Consider the following 12,463-nt stretch of genomic DNA (forward strand, 5'->3'; position numbering starts at 1 on the left):
AGCGCAACTCGAAAACTTAGCTCAACTAGCTGATAAAATAGCCAAATTTAGAGCGGATCGCCTACTAAATGTTTGTGTGATAAATAAATCCACTAGTTCAAATCTGAAAATCCACGAAAAGATTTTTCAACATCGAATCTGGTATATCAACACTTCGTATCGATGATAACGATAACAGGTAACACCTGGTATCGATGTAATAACACTTCGTCAGCAAATAACAGCACTTAGCCAGCAATTTGAAAGATTTTCTCGTGAGAGATCGCGCAATCGATCTCGAACAAGATATAATAATTTTCTTAGAGATAGATCCAGCTATAGGGAAAAGAAGAAATGTCTAAATTCAGTTTTTATCATTCGAAATTTTGTCAAAAAGCTAGGTTTCTCGTGTTCTTACAACAATAGCCAGAAGAACTAAAAACGGTTGTCGCTGGGACGGCGACAAGTGATCTAAATGCCGAATGATGTTCGTGTCGTTTATTTGTATTTGATAAAAAGACGAATTAAAATTTTTCAGTGGATTCAGGTTTGGACGTGAGTAACTTGCCCGTTTTGAAAGTGATTAGAAATTTGTAACCATTAGAATTTTTTAAAGCTAATAATTCAAAAATGTTGACCTACGGAAGTAAGTTATTGAGCATCATTAATCGTTCTTCGTAATTCAGAATTACGAAAGGACTGCAAATAAAAAAAAATTTAATTACTCCGTTGCCTATTCCAATTATTTTCAGAGCACTTAGGGCTGTTGATTGACCAAAAATGGCGTAAATTAATTGTCCATTTTCTTTATTTGGCATAACTACCGAAATGGATACTTTTTAAATAAAATAAATTTCAGGTGACGCATATTTTTTATTTTATAACCGGCGTTGAACAGCCGACCCCAATTTTTTTTTGGCTTACGACTACTCATGTCCTTGTCATTTTGAACCCAATCCAGAAGACAAGGGAACTACTGGATGAAGTATTAGGAGAAATTTTGCCTTCGTGGCAGACTTATTTTGACGGAACTACCTCGTATTTGCGTTACAAGGAGAAGAAAACCACGAAAACCTGCCCTGGTAAGATGTATGGCAAGGGAACTCTATAATCCGTCTACCACTGAGGATATTTTACGTCAGCACTATGGTCGATCGCGCCGCGTGCAAAATTCGAATCAACCAGTTGTTGCGGGGATCTAACCTGGGTCACCTCGTTGAAAGGCGAGTGCTCTATTCCCTAAGCCACCATGTCTCAGGAGACACATATTAAATTTTCTGGGAATAAGTAAATTAACCTCAAAAATTAAGCAGGCGTATCAATGCAACTGGTCCGCCTACACAGAGTAAACCTAGACGATTACGTCCAAAAATATAGGATGTTGTAAAACAAGAATTTCAGTTTATGCTAGAGCAGGGTATTCGCCAGCCCTCGGTGTCTCTATGGTCGTCTCTACTACTTAAAGCTTAGGAAATATTCAACCAGTTGGGGACTAGAGGAAATTAAACACAGCAACAACAAGACGGTACTCGATTCCCCAACAATAAGACTTCGCGTTTCATAACAAATATTTTTTTAAAGATTGTTTTCATATTCCAGTACACTCCAGACGACAAACAAAAAGTTGAGAACCCTTTTTGGCTTTTCGAATTTTGGTCTGTGCCGCAAACTTTTCAGAGGTTCATTAATAAATGCAAAATTTATTAGATCTGCGTTTTTGGAGATTTGCCTTATCGCTACGTTAACCTCGGTGAAATCTTTATTTTTTTAGTGAATCAGAGGAACAGCCAGGGTACGTAGCCAAATCTCTCAACAAAAAATAAGCACCTTTTAAGTACTTATCAAGCACTCAAAAAATATTTTTAAGCACTCTATACTTTAAGAAAATGCAAAATAATTTTCAAAGACTTTACATGATGAAGATAAAATAACTAGTTTCTGACTCTTTTCTTGATTATATTAGATACCATAAACAGATAAATAGATTTCGGTTCGATATCAGAAGGTGGAAAATGATGTCTGAAATGGGGAATATTTTGCAAAATGTTGCAGATTTGCACATAAGAGTGCAATAATCTTACCGAACCCAGCTCAGTAGACGCACATGCGGATTCGCAAGTATTACATCAAACATGTAAAATGATTGGCGCTTTCATACGCTATGGACCGACGGTACGTCACAAGAGATTGTGGCTGAATGATTTGTGAGAATGTTGAATAGAACAATGTGAAAAACATGGCTTTGCATAATACGCTGCGAAATCGACATGGTAAAGAAAAAATCTCATTTTCGAAAGGAAAAATGAAGCACTTTTTAAAAATATCCAATGAAAAAAGCACCTTTAAGGGCTTTTAAAAAACGAAAATAAGTACCTTTAACCACTTTTTTAAAAACGCTACGCACCTTGACAGCACAAAACGCATGTTCGAGCCGTATTTCAAAAATTAAACGAATATGCTTTAACGGTAAGCGTATCAAAATGTCCGTTTGGAGTGTCAGAAATTTCGCTTTTTGGATAATTAATAACTAACGATAGCAACAAACCACAACCTGATAAAATATACACTATTTTAAGTTACCCGCAGCCAAAAGCAATTAAGAATTGGGAAGATTTCTCTGTTTTCTTAATTTTTTGTGTTCTACCTAAACTTATTTAAATGATTTTTTGGAAGGCTCAAAGAGCGGAATGATAATCGTGTGATTAACTGGTCAGAACAGGCCATGAGCGAATTTCAAAATTGCAAAACACTTTCAGCAAACGCTACGCAGCTTGCGCATCCTAACCTCGATGCAAATTTAGAATTGTCGCGCGTATGCCTCGGATTTTGCAACGGAAAAATCTTTATTTCAAACAGAAAATTTACTTCTTCAACTGTTAGCATTTTTTGCACTAACTATACGAAACTGAAAAACGCTATAGCGCTTACGATAGGGAGTTGTAATCAAGCAATTAAGTTAAGTGCTCGAAATTTTGCTTTGCTCACAGAAAACAAACCACTCACCTATGCATTTAAGCAAAAGTGAGATAAATGTTCACCCTTGGCAAGCTCGTCAATTAGATTTTTTTATCTCGGTTTACAATTGATATAGGATACCCAAATGGTTCTGATAATATAACAGCAGATGCGTTATCAAAAATAGCTTCTATAAACAATACCAAATCCTATAGATTATAGCAAAATCGCAGAAGCTCAGGAAAATGATAAACAATTTAATCGTTTAATCAATATTTCCCAAGATTTAGATTTTAAAAATGTAAATATGGCTGATACAAACGCTTTTTTTTTATACTGCGACATTTCTACTTAAAATGTTAGACCTTTTATTCCAAGACAATTGCGTACACAAATATTTGATAGCATTCATTACTTATCACACTCCAGTACGAAAGCAATTAATAAACTGATTGTTAATGGATTTATTTAGCCTAACGTAAATAGAGATTGCAATATGCGGTCTAGTTACTGCATGCCATGTCAAAAATCATAAGGCATACTAAATCCCCTATTTTTTTTCTTTTCCAATAAAGTCCAACCGCTTTGACCTTATTCATCTTGATATCGTTGGCCCATTGCCACCATCCAAAGGATTTTCATACTGCTTAACGATGATCGACAGACTTACTAGAGGGGTGGTAGCTGTTCCGATTACAGAAGAGACGGTAACTTTATTTAAAAGCTGTATTGCTCGCTTTGGTAGGTAGGTACTTTATTTACCTCTCACTAGAGCTACACAATGAGCTATTGGCGACTGTCTGGAAAACTTCTCTGGGGGTGATCCGAAGACATTCCATCAAAAATTTGATGGCTCTCCTGCTTGGCGGCCCGACGACCTGCTCTCGAACTAGAGCACTTAACGGTAGAACAGTTTAACGAGGACCGATACCGCACAGTCTCGGTCCCTACGCAGGCTGGTCAAACGGGTCACCCACCCGCTTACTGAACGCAGCGAGTGATGCTTGAGTTCGGTGTTCTACTGGGAAACGTATCTTTATGATCAGTCCACTGCGGGACTGCCCGGTTTAGGTCACCTTCAGTGATAACGATCGACCAGGGTCACCAGTTCGAGAGTAGACTCTTCAAAACTCTAGCACATCTCGTGGGCATCATCTGGGATCCTCACCTTACCATCCTCAAAGTAATGGAATGATAGAACAATGGCACCGACCCTTGAAAGCTGCCCTAAAGGCCTACAATACAGACTGTGGGGAGAGTAGAAATCGACAATGCCAACCTATATTTATCAAAAGGTACCTCAAGATTGGATTGAGTTAGCAGGTCTTATATACTAATGAATTGATATTTGATAATCGCAATGATAGTTAAGCCATACTACTCCGCCACCAGACTTTTATCAGGGATACAATTCGACGAACGGATACTACTAGGACTGTATTAAGTTTACCGGATTTTGAGCATTTGAGGTGAGAGTTGTATTCAGTTCATGGTAGTGTATGTGGTCTCTCCTGTGTTGCTATTAACAGTCTAGAGCAGGGGTTTCCAACTTGCATGAGACCGGGGGCCACAATTAAACACAAAAATCAAATGGTGGGCAGCAACTTTATCAAAATTTTATGCAGGACTCTTTTACGTTTGAAGGAACATTAAATATTACTATCAGATTTTTACCAAGTTGCACAAAACAAAAGTATTGAATTACAAATTAAAATAAGAAGTAGATTTTTAAAAATATTTAATTGTTATTAATAATATTTTTAAAAATATTAAATAAATCATAAAAATTCGGGCTACACTAACTTTAATGTGCACCTATATATTAAACAATTTATGTGCAACAGATATCTAATTGTTAAGATCTAAAACTTTAAAAAGGTTAGTATTAAAACTTACATAGTAGCACCCAAAATATTCAATGAGAAAATTGAGGTTTGTCTGCTGCAACCACCAGAGAATAGATATTTACATTTAAAATTTACAAATGTGTGCGTAAATATTTTCGTCCTAAATCAGTGGTTTCAAAAAGTTGAATAGGAGAATTTCTTCACGAAAATTTCTGATACACGCATGCTAAATTATATTCACAAAATACGAAAAAATAAATAAGTAAATAAAAAAAGAGCAACATACACAATTATTTTTGTATTTGAATAAATATTTTCTTGGATGCAAAACCTGAGAAATAAATTTTTTTTGCTCCGTTGATATCTTAAATTTCACAGAAACAAAGAAATTAGATTTTTATTAACGAGAAAAGTATTTTAAACCCATATAGATTTCTTACGAAAATTGTCCGTAAAAAATTACAACTAATATATTTTAGTTCGAGGGCCACAAAAAAAGGCTTTGTAGGCCTGATGCGGCCCCCGGGCTGCCAGTTGGAAACCCCTGGTCTAGAGTGCGCAGGATCACGTTGTGTGTAAATGAAACTGAGAAGCAACAGCGCGAGGAGGACGATGACTCAGTCACAAATAGAAAGTCAACTTTTTAATGTGTACCATACATCGAAGTAAGCTTGTTCATAGAACGTCAGCATGTCACGAATAAGGGAAAAGCAGAAAACGACCATGTCAACCTTCATCTATCAAAAGTACCTCAAGATTCAATCGAGTTAATATGTCTTACAGTGAATTGATGCTTAATAAACGTAGTTATAGTTATGCCACAGCCTTCTTACCGGCTATTCTCTTAGGCTTTCGGGCTGTACAGTCCGCAAAAAAAAACGAATCACCCTGAATAACTTTTGTTCTAATGATCGGATTTTCACGAACTAAGTGTCAATCTTAATGGTTCCTGGGGGTGACCTCAAATATGCTAATTAATTAGTGCTAACTATTAATTAAGTTACGAAATCAGACACAAAAACGTACTTTCTCTGAATAAACATGCATTTTTTTTTTACATATTTGGATTTCTTATTTTCAAAATATAGGGGGTAGCCGCAATCTGGGAAATGTGGTTTTGGTCAGGAGAGCGATTCAAAGTTCGTACCCCTTAATGTTAATTTCGCTTTTTGCGTTTTCAGTCATATTTTCAAAACTAATGAAGCAATTCCAAAAAAATTGCACCCACTCATAAAACTCATTTACCCAAAGCTAATTTCATGCAAAAAATTATTTTTAATAATTATTTATTATTTTTTATTATTTAATTAAAGTGGGGATGAAAAAATATTGAATTATAAGGTATGAATTTTTTTATACCATATTAATCTACATATTTTTCAATTGAAAAATCTCAAGTTTCAACTGTTTTTATTTATTAGAAGCTGAGAAAAATTAAAATTAATTATTTTTAAAAAAATAATTTGGCGACAACAAAGAAATAACTGATTGGGGCGATTAATATTAAAATGTGATAAACTTGGGAGGAATTGATAAACTTGGGTTGGAATTTTACGCGTAGCGTAAAATTTCATTCATATTTTTTTTGCTAATAATCGTTTGCTAATCTTTTTATTTTTATTTCTTTCACACTATGAAATACGATGTTTCTTTTTTAGTCATTTAATAATTTATTTCCAATTTAGTAAAGAATTTTGAATAAAAAACACTTTATTCAACAAATGTCTATTTTTAAAAAAGCGTGCTTCTGATAAAATACACCAGATTGTGATTATTCAAAGTGATTATTTTTTATTTTTCTTATTTTGTTTTTCAATAACTGATACAATTTCAATAATATACATACGTATGCATAGATTTGGAATAATAAATTTATCAATTTCTGGAATATATATTTTATAAATATTAATAAAAATACGTAGTCAACATTTTTAAACATCTCTCACAACATCGCAAGTTTCTCAACATCTTAACATCTTATAGGGTAAACTAAACAATGAAGGAACACATAAGCTTAGCTTGCCTTTAAAAAAAATTCATAAAAATTTCAAAATTTGTAATTTTAGCTAAATGATGGTGTCGACATATTTGTTATTAAATGCAAATTATGTAAAAAAAGTTAGATAACTTACATAATATTGTTTTAAGCTTTTGGTGGTTTAAATAATAAGTAGTAAGATGACCAAGTGAAGGAACAGTTCTTACCAGTGAATAAACACTAAATTTTCCAGTGAATGAACACTTGATTTTGAGAATGTTTGATGCTCGTTAGGAATCCATAGGCCACACAAATGTATAAAAAAAACAATATTTTTCTTGGAATTACGACATATAACCATAGTTAATGTAGAAAATACTACTTTTTTTTCAGTCATGGAATGGAAAGTAAAATATGTTTGAATACATAATTTTAAAAAAATGTTTTTCATTTTTTTCTCACAGTTTAATAGTCCGTTCTAAATTATGAATGTTTATCATTGTGTAATCCGATGATGTTTTTATTATTATTATAATTCGGTCATTTTTTTGTTTACTCTTTTCCCCATATTTTTTAAGCTTTTTTTTAAAAATCTTTTTAAGTATTTTTTTTTCTCTTCGTCATGAGTAATTTATTTCTTTTTCTTTTGATTTAACCTTCCTCTTTTTTCCAAATTTTGGGTCAATGTAAATGTATCTCCAAAATTTCTTTTGATTTTCCAGTTCCATTTCCAGAATTCCTCACTGGATAATAAATGAGAAAAAGGAGTTTCGAAGTTTGAGTAAAACCCATCTCTCATTGACTTATATCTAGTAGTTACTTATAAAACCAATTGTTTTTGCAACTAACAATGCCTCAAGAGGACTTATCTCAAAATCAGTTTTCAAGATACTTTCATTATTAATGTTAGTTGTCTCAGCTTCAGAGCCAAAATTTGATTATGCAATTGTTCTTTTTGAAATAAATTCTTCATTACTGAAGAAAGCACAGGCTATTGGATATTTGGGAGATTAAACTTTTCTGTCAATGTTCCTTTAAAAATTTGCAACATAACTTGCGAGATTTCCTTCTCAAGCTTCTGAAGAAATAGCGCATCGTTACTCTCAAAGCATGTGTTTTAATGATAAGTTGTCTTGCTCATTAACTCTTGGTGTCTGTTTTGCATGCATTTGTTACAGTCAACGTTTTCTACATCGAATGGAAAAATATCGCATTTCATAAAAGCATTTTAACTTCATCAGTTGATGCCTCAAATCTTATTTAAAAATGGATGTAAAATTTTCTAGACATATTGTTTTACAATTCTTTTGTTTTCAAGATCTAACGAGAGATTTCCATGAATAGTATAGAAAACTAAACCAGAAAATTTGTTTTGAGGAACAAAACTTGCTCAGTAACAAATTGATATAAGATTTATACTTATCCAGAAGAAGCAAAATATGGAATTTGATTGCATTTTTAATTGGCCATGGGTAGAAACATTTGCAATACATTTGTAAAATGTTGCTGCGGTCATCGTTTCATTTCATGAATAGCTTTTTCCAATGAAATATGTAGCAGGGACTGATTCTGTAATATCTCAACGAATTCTTCTGTAAGGAAAAACTACCAATGGAGGTACTTTTTCCTTCCTAGGTACTTTAGAATATAAATCCTTATAATTTTTAAGGCCGAAGATTTTTCCCGTTTAAGGGCAGTATTTAACTCTTGTTTCATTCGCATTGTAAATGCAATCACTTTATAAAAGGAAGCCCTCCTGAAGATTCTTCTGAAGTTCTTAAAACCAGTATTTCGAATATTATTCTCTAAGGGAAGTTTTGCCTTTTGAAATTATCTTCGCATTGCACTGAGTTATCGGTGGATATCACCTTAAAAAAAACTTCATCCATTTTTCACCTAGATAATTGTCTTTAAATGGATTTTTCCTACCAGTTCCCGTTAGGACATTAAAGACGGCAATAAGATAATAATTTAGCTAATTATTGGCACAAAATCCTGCAAGGAAATTTTCCATTCAAGCTTTTATTATTATATTTAGTTGTTATATTTAGTTAATAAACATAGTTTATTAAGGTGTCTAAGGTATGATGTAATAACTAATCACTACATTTATAAAGATAAATAATAAATAAATTATTATTATAATTCTTTAAATAAATTTAGCAATTAAATTTGCATATTTAAATGAAATTGTTATAGGAACTATTCATACAACATTTAACTGAATTTTAGGAGTCCTCTATTTTGCTGAACTACTAATTATCCATGTAAAATCATATTTCACACATACTATTCATTCACTGGGAAATCTATTCTCAGTGAAGGAACATGCCTGTTCCTTCACTGGTTAGAAGTTGTTTTTTTTATTTTTAACATAATTTTGATTTATAATATGACAAAAGGTACAAGAAAATTAAAAATTTCCTTTATTTTCATTAACTTGAAAAAATCCCAGTAAAGGAACACTTGTTTATTCATTGGTTTTTCATCGTTCGGTAATCTAGTTAATAAACACCCCCTAATCTCAGTACTTGCTTATGTTATGATGCTTAAAATAAATAAAACGTAACTTCAATGACCATATTTTGAATTCTTTTTTTCACAATGAGAAAAAAAAACATTATTATATGCAATTAATTGTAGTTTAAACAGATAACAACAAACACTGACCTTATAATTTTGTCAAAGAAACAAGGCTTTGAACAGATACTAACAAATTCAAAAACTTTTTCCAGAGAAGACTCAAAGACCAGGTAACTAAATGCATTGTTAGATGACTTCCTATTGTTAGGTAGTAAGCTACTGTTACCAATCAGTCTAAATTAAAACGTTTAAAATCTTATTTCTAAGAAATATCTATGAAATGCTCCTTCATTTGTTGGTTTACCCTATATCATCCTAATCTTAAAAGAAATTTCTGGAAGTGTATCGCAGAACTATTTTACCAACTATTTAATTAAATTTTGACATTTTAAAAATCTTATTCTTTACCATTTTACGTTTATTATTTGATTAATATACTAAAAAATGTTTTTAGAACTTTAATTTACATTTTCTTTAATTTAGGTTTCCTTTTTAAATTATAGTCAAGTTTTTTTTTAAAGAATTATTGTCTGCTAGCTAAGAATAATACCTTGTTAAGAAATTAAAAACATTTAGCTGTTTAAAATTATTTAAGGCAAAACAGCTGATTATTTACTTAGCATACAATTTTTTTTTGAAAAAAGAATATAAATTATTGATTGTCTTTTTTTTTGTTTCTTGTGACTTCAACTTAGATTATCTAAAATAGTGTTGATGTTTTATAAGTCACTACAAAGAGGATAAAGATACCGAACAGCTGTGGAATACGTAGCCAATTTTTTTAGTGTCTTAAAATATCTCAGTATCTTAAATGTCGTCCTACTATCTTGGTTGTGAAATTAAATTTTTAATTATCTGACCACGTGTGATTCACTAATTATTTCATTACATCTTTTACTCTTTATGATACCAACTAGATTTTTTTTCTGATAATATACTAATTTTAATTATTAATTATTATATTTAACGGTAATTTTGTTTAATTTTTTACTTTAGCATGATTTCCAAGATATTATTGTAGTATAATTTATTAACAGGAAAATGCCTTATTTTGTTAAGCAGGAAATACTAAAAATTGAAATTTGTAAGGATTCCGAAGCTGTGCTAATTTTAGAGTCATCTGATTTTTAAAAAAAGTGCTATAAAAAATACACAATTTTCGAACTTATTTTAATAAAAAAAAATTAAAATAAAAACGTGGCAAGTTGGCTAACATACTTTTTACAGAAACTGAGAAAACTAATTTTTCCTATATTTCGTCAAAAGAGGATAAGAATGATATTGCTCCAAGGGACCTACTCAATAATTTCGCTATTTCCAGAATGAAATCTGTTTGATCGAAGCATATTATTCCTTGAAAATTAAAGCGAGGGAAAAATTAACTTTTATTATTTATCTAAGCTTATTCCATTTATTTAATGATAGCGGTATTAAGGTTAAGGATATGCGTTGGAAGCTCCGTTTATTATTATATTATAAATGCATTAAATCATGTAGCTTGAATAATTTATTTTAAGTAAATTATTTAATAATTTTAAGCAAATAAGGGTGTAAAATTAAACTCGATCGAAATACTCCGAAAGTATACCCTGAAATATATGTAGAATAAACTTTGGAATCGATATATAAAAAATACCTTTTCAAACAACTTCGAGTAGGACGGAAACGCTATTTTTTAAAAAATTTGTCCTGGTAACTATTTAATTTCGATTCCTGGTACTAGTGGACATTCCATTTTCACATTCGACTTTTGAAATTTCAATTGTAAACGGAATTTTTTTATGATCTTAAATTAAAATGTTAAGGCTTGCAGCAAAAAAAAAATAATTTTTTTTTACTGCATTGATTTTTTGACAAAGTAGTGAATTATTATTTTTTCAATCTAAGAACCAGTGCCTATAACATATGTAAAACTTATTTTAATATCGAGTGAAATAATTTTATATGTTGTGTAACTAAATGGATAATCCCAAGAAACTGAATCGAAAATATAAAAACTTCATTGATTTAAAAAAAATAATAGATGATAATAAAAATAGACATGTTTTCAGCGTCCAATAATAAAAGTCACAAGTTATCCAAGCCTGACAAGTCTTGAGAATGGGCGATTATATTTGAAATCTCGAAACATGTCGACTTTTACTTCCCTCTTCATATGTTTTGAAGCCATTTGAGTTTTTATCGTCAATTATACTGCTTTACATTTGGATCTTGATCATTATTTTGATAAGGATTTTACACTCGTTAAAGTAAACATATGCATTTTAATATTTCATCAGGATTCATGTGGTCTTTAAAAACGTAAGAACATCAATATTGTAAAAGTTATATTTAACTTAAAAATTAACAATTTGACACCAGATATTTTGAGTTAATGAAATTAAATATTTTATCTTTTAAGTTTTTGTGCCCCCATTTCAGTATCTTAAGGATCTTACGAGCTCTGCTTAAAAAGAGAGCATCAGATATATATAAGAAAACAAAAATAACCATAGTAGCAGTATTTGGTGGTAAATGTAGCTTATCGTAAATGAAGAATATGCTGTGCGACATTTTATGGTAAATTTGCGAACGTATAAGTTTCTGAATGTATCGAAACATGAGGATGCTATTTGCTAATCATCTTTAATCAAAGAAAACGATGTAACCTAAATATCTAGTAGAATGAAGCGATTTTTTAAACAATGAATCCTACAATATGCAACATATTATTTCAATATCTTATTCTTAAACATAACATATTTCAATCTTTTTAAAATGCCACTAAACATTCAGCAATTCCTTGAGTTATAGAAAAAAGAAATATCGTAAATTATAGAAAACCTTGTGAATGTGCTTTAGAATTATTATACAATCTACATTTTGTTTTTCAAGCACTTTTTTTTTCTTCACACTTTCTTGCCTAGAAGACTCGATTAAAGCTGTAAAAATGATTATCCCTGAAATTTTGTATATAGCTATAATTATGTTCATTTGATTTTAGTATAAAATCCTCGAATAAATATAGTAAAAACAGTGTAATCTAAATAATATCAGATAAAAAGTTCATGTATGTAAATTCTAAAAACTATCATAAATAATTTATAAATCGATTCAAATTTACTTTTCAAAGGAGATTAAA

General features: G+C 31.0%; 1 long non-coding RNA gene across 1 annotated transcript in view; it reads right to left on the minus strand.

Annotated features, from left to right (window-relative positions):
• The window catches only part of LOC147802059 (uncharacterized), a 93,753-nt gene that overhangs the window by 66,429 nt on the left and 14,861 nt on the right, over positions 1–12,463 (minus strand). The window lies entirely within an intron of this gene.

This window comes from Parasteatoda tepidariorum, chromosome 11 (assembly GCF_982258835.1).
Source record: "Parasteatoda tepidariorum strain Cologne lab strain chromosome 11, Ptep-v5.0, whole genome shotgun sequence".
NCBI classification, from domain to species: domain Eukaryota; kingdom Metazoa; phylum Arthropoda; class Arachnida; order Araneae; family Theridiidae; genus Parasteatoda; species Parasteatoda tepidariorum.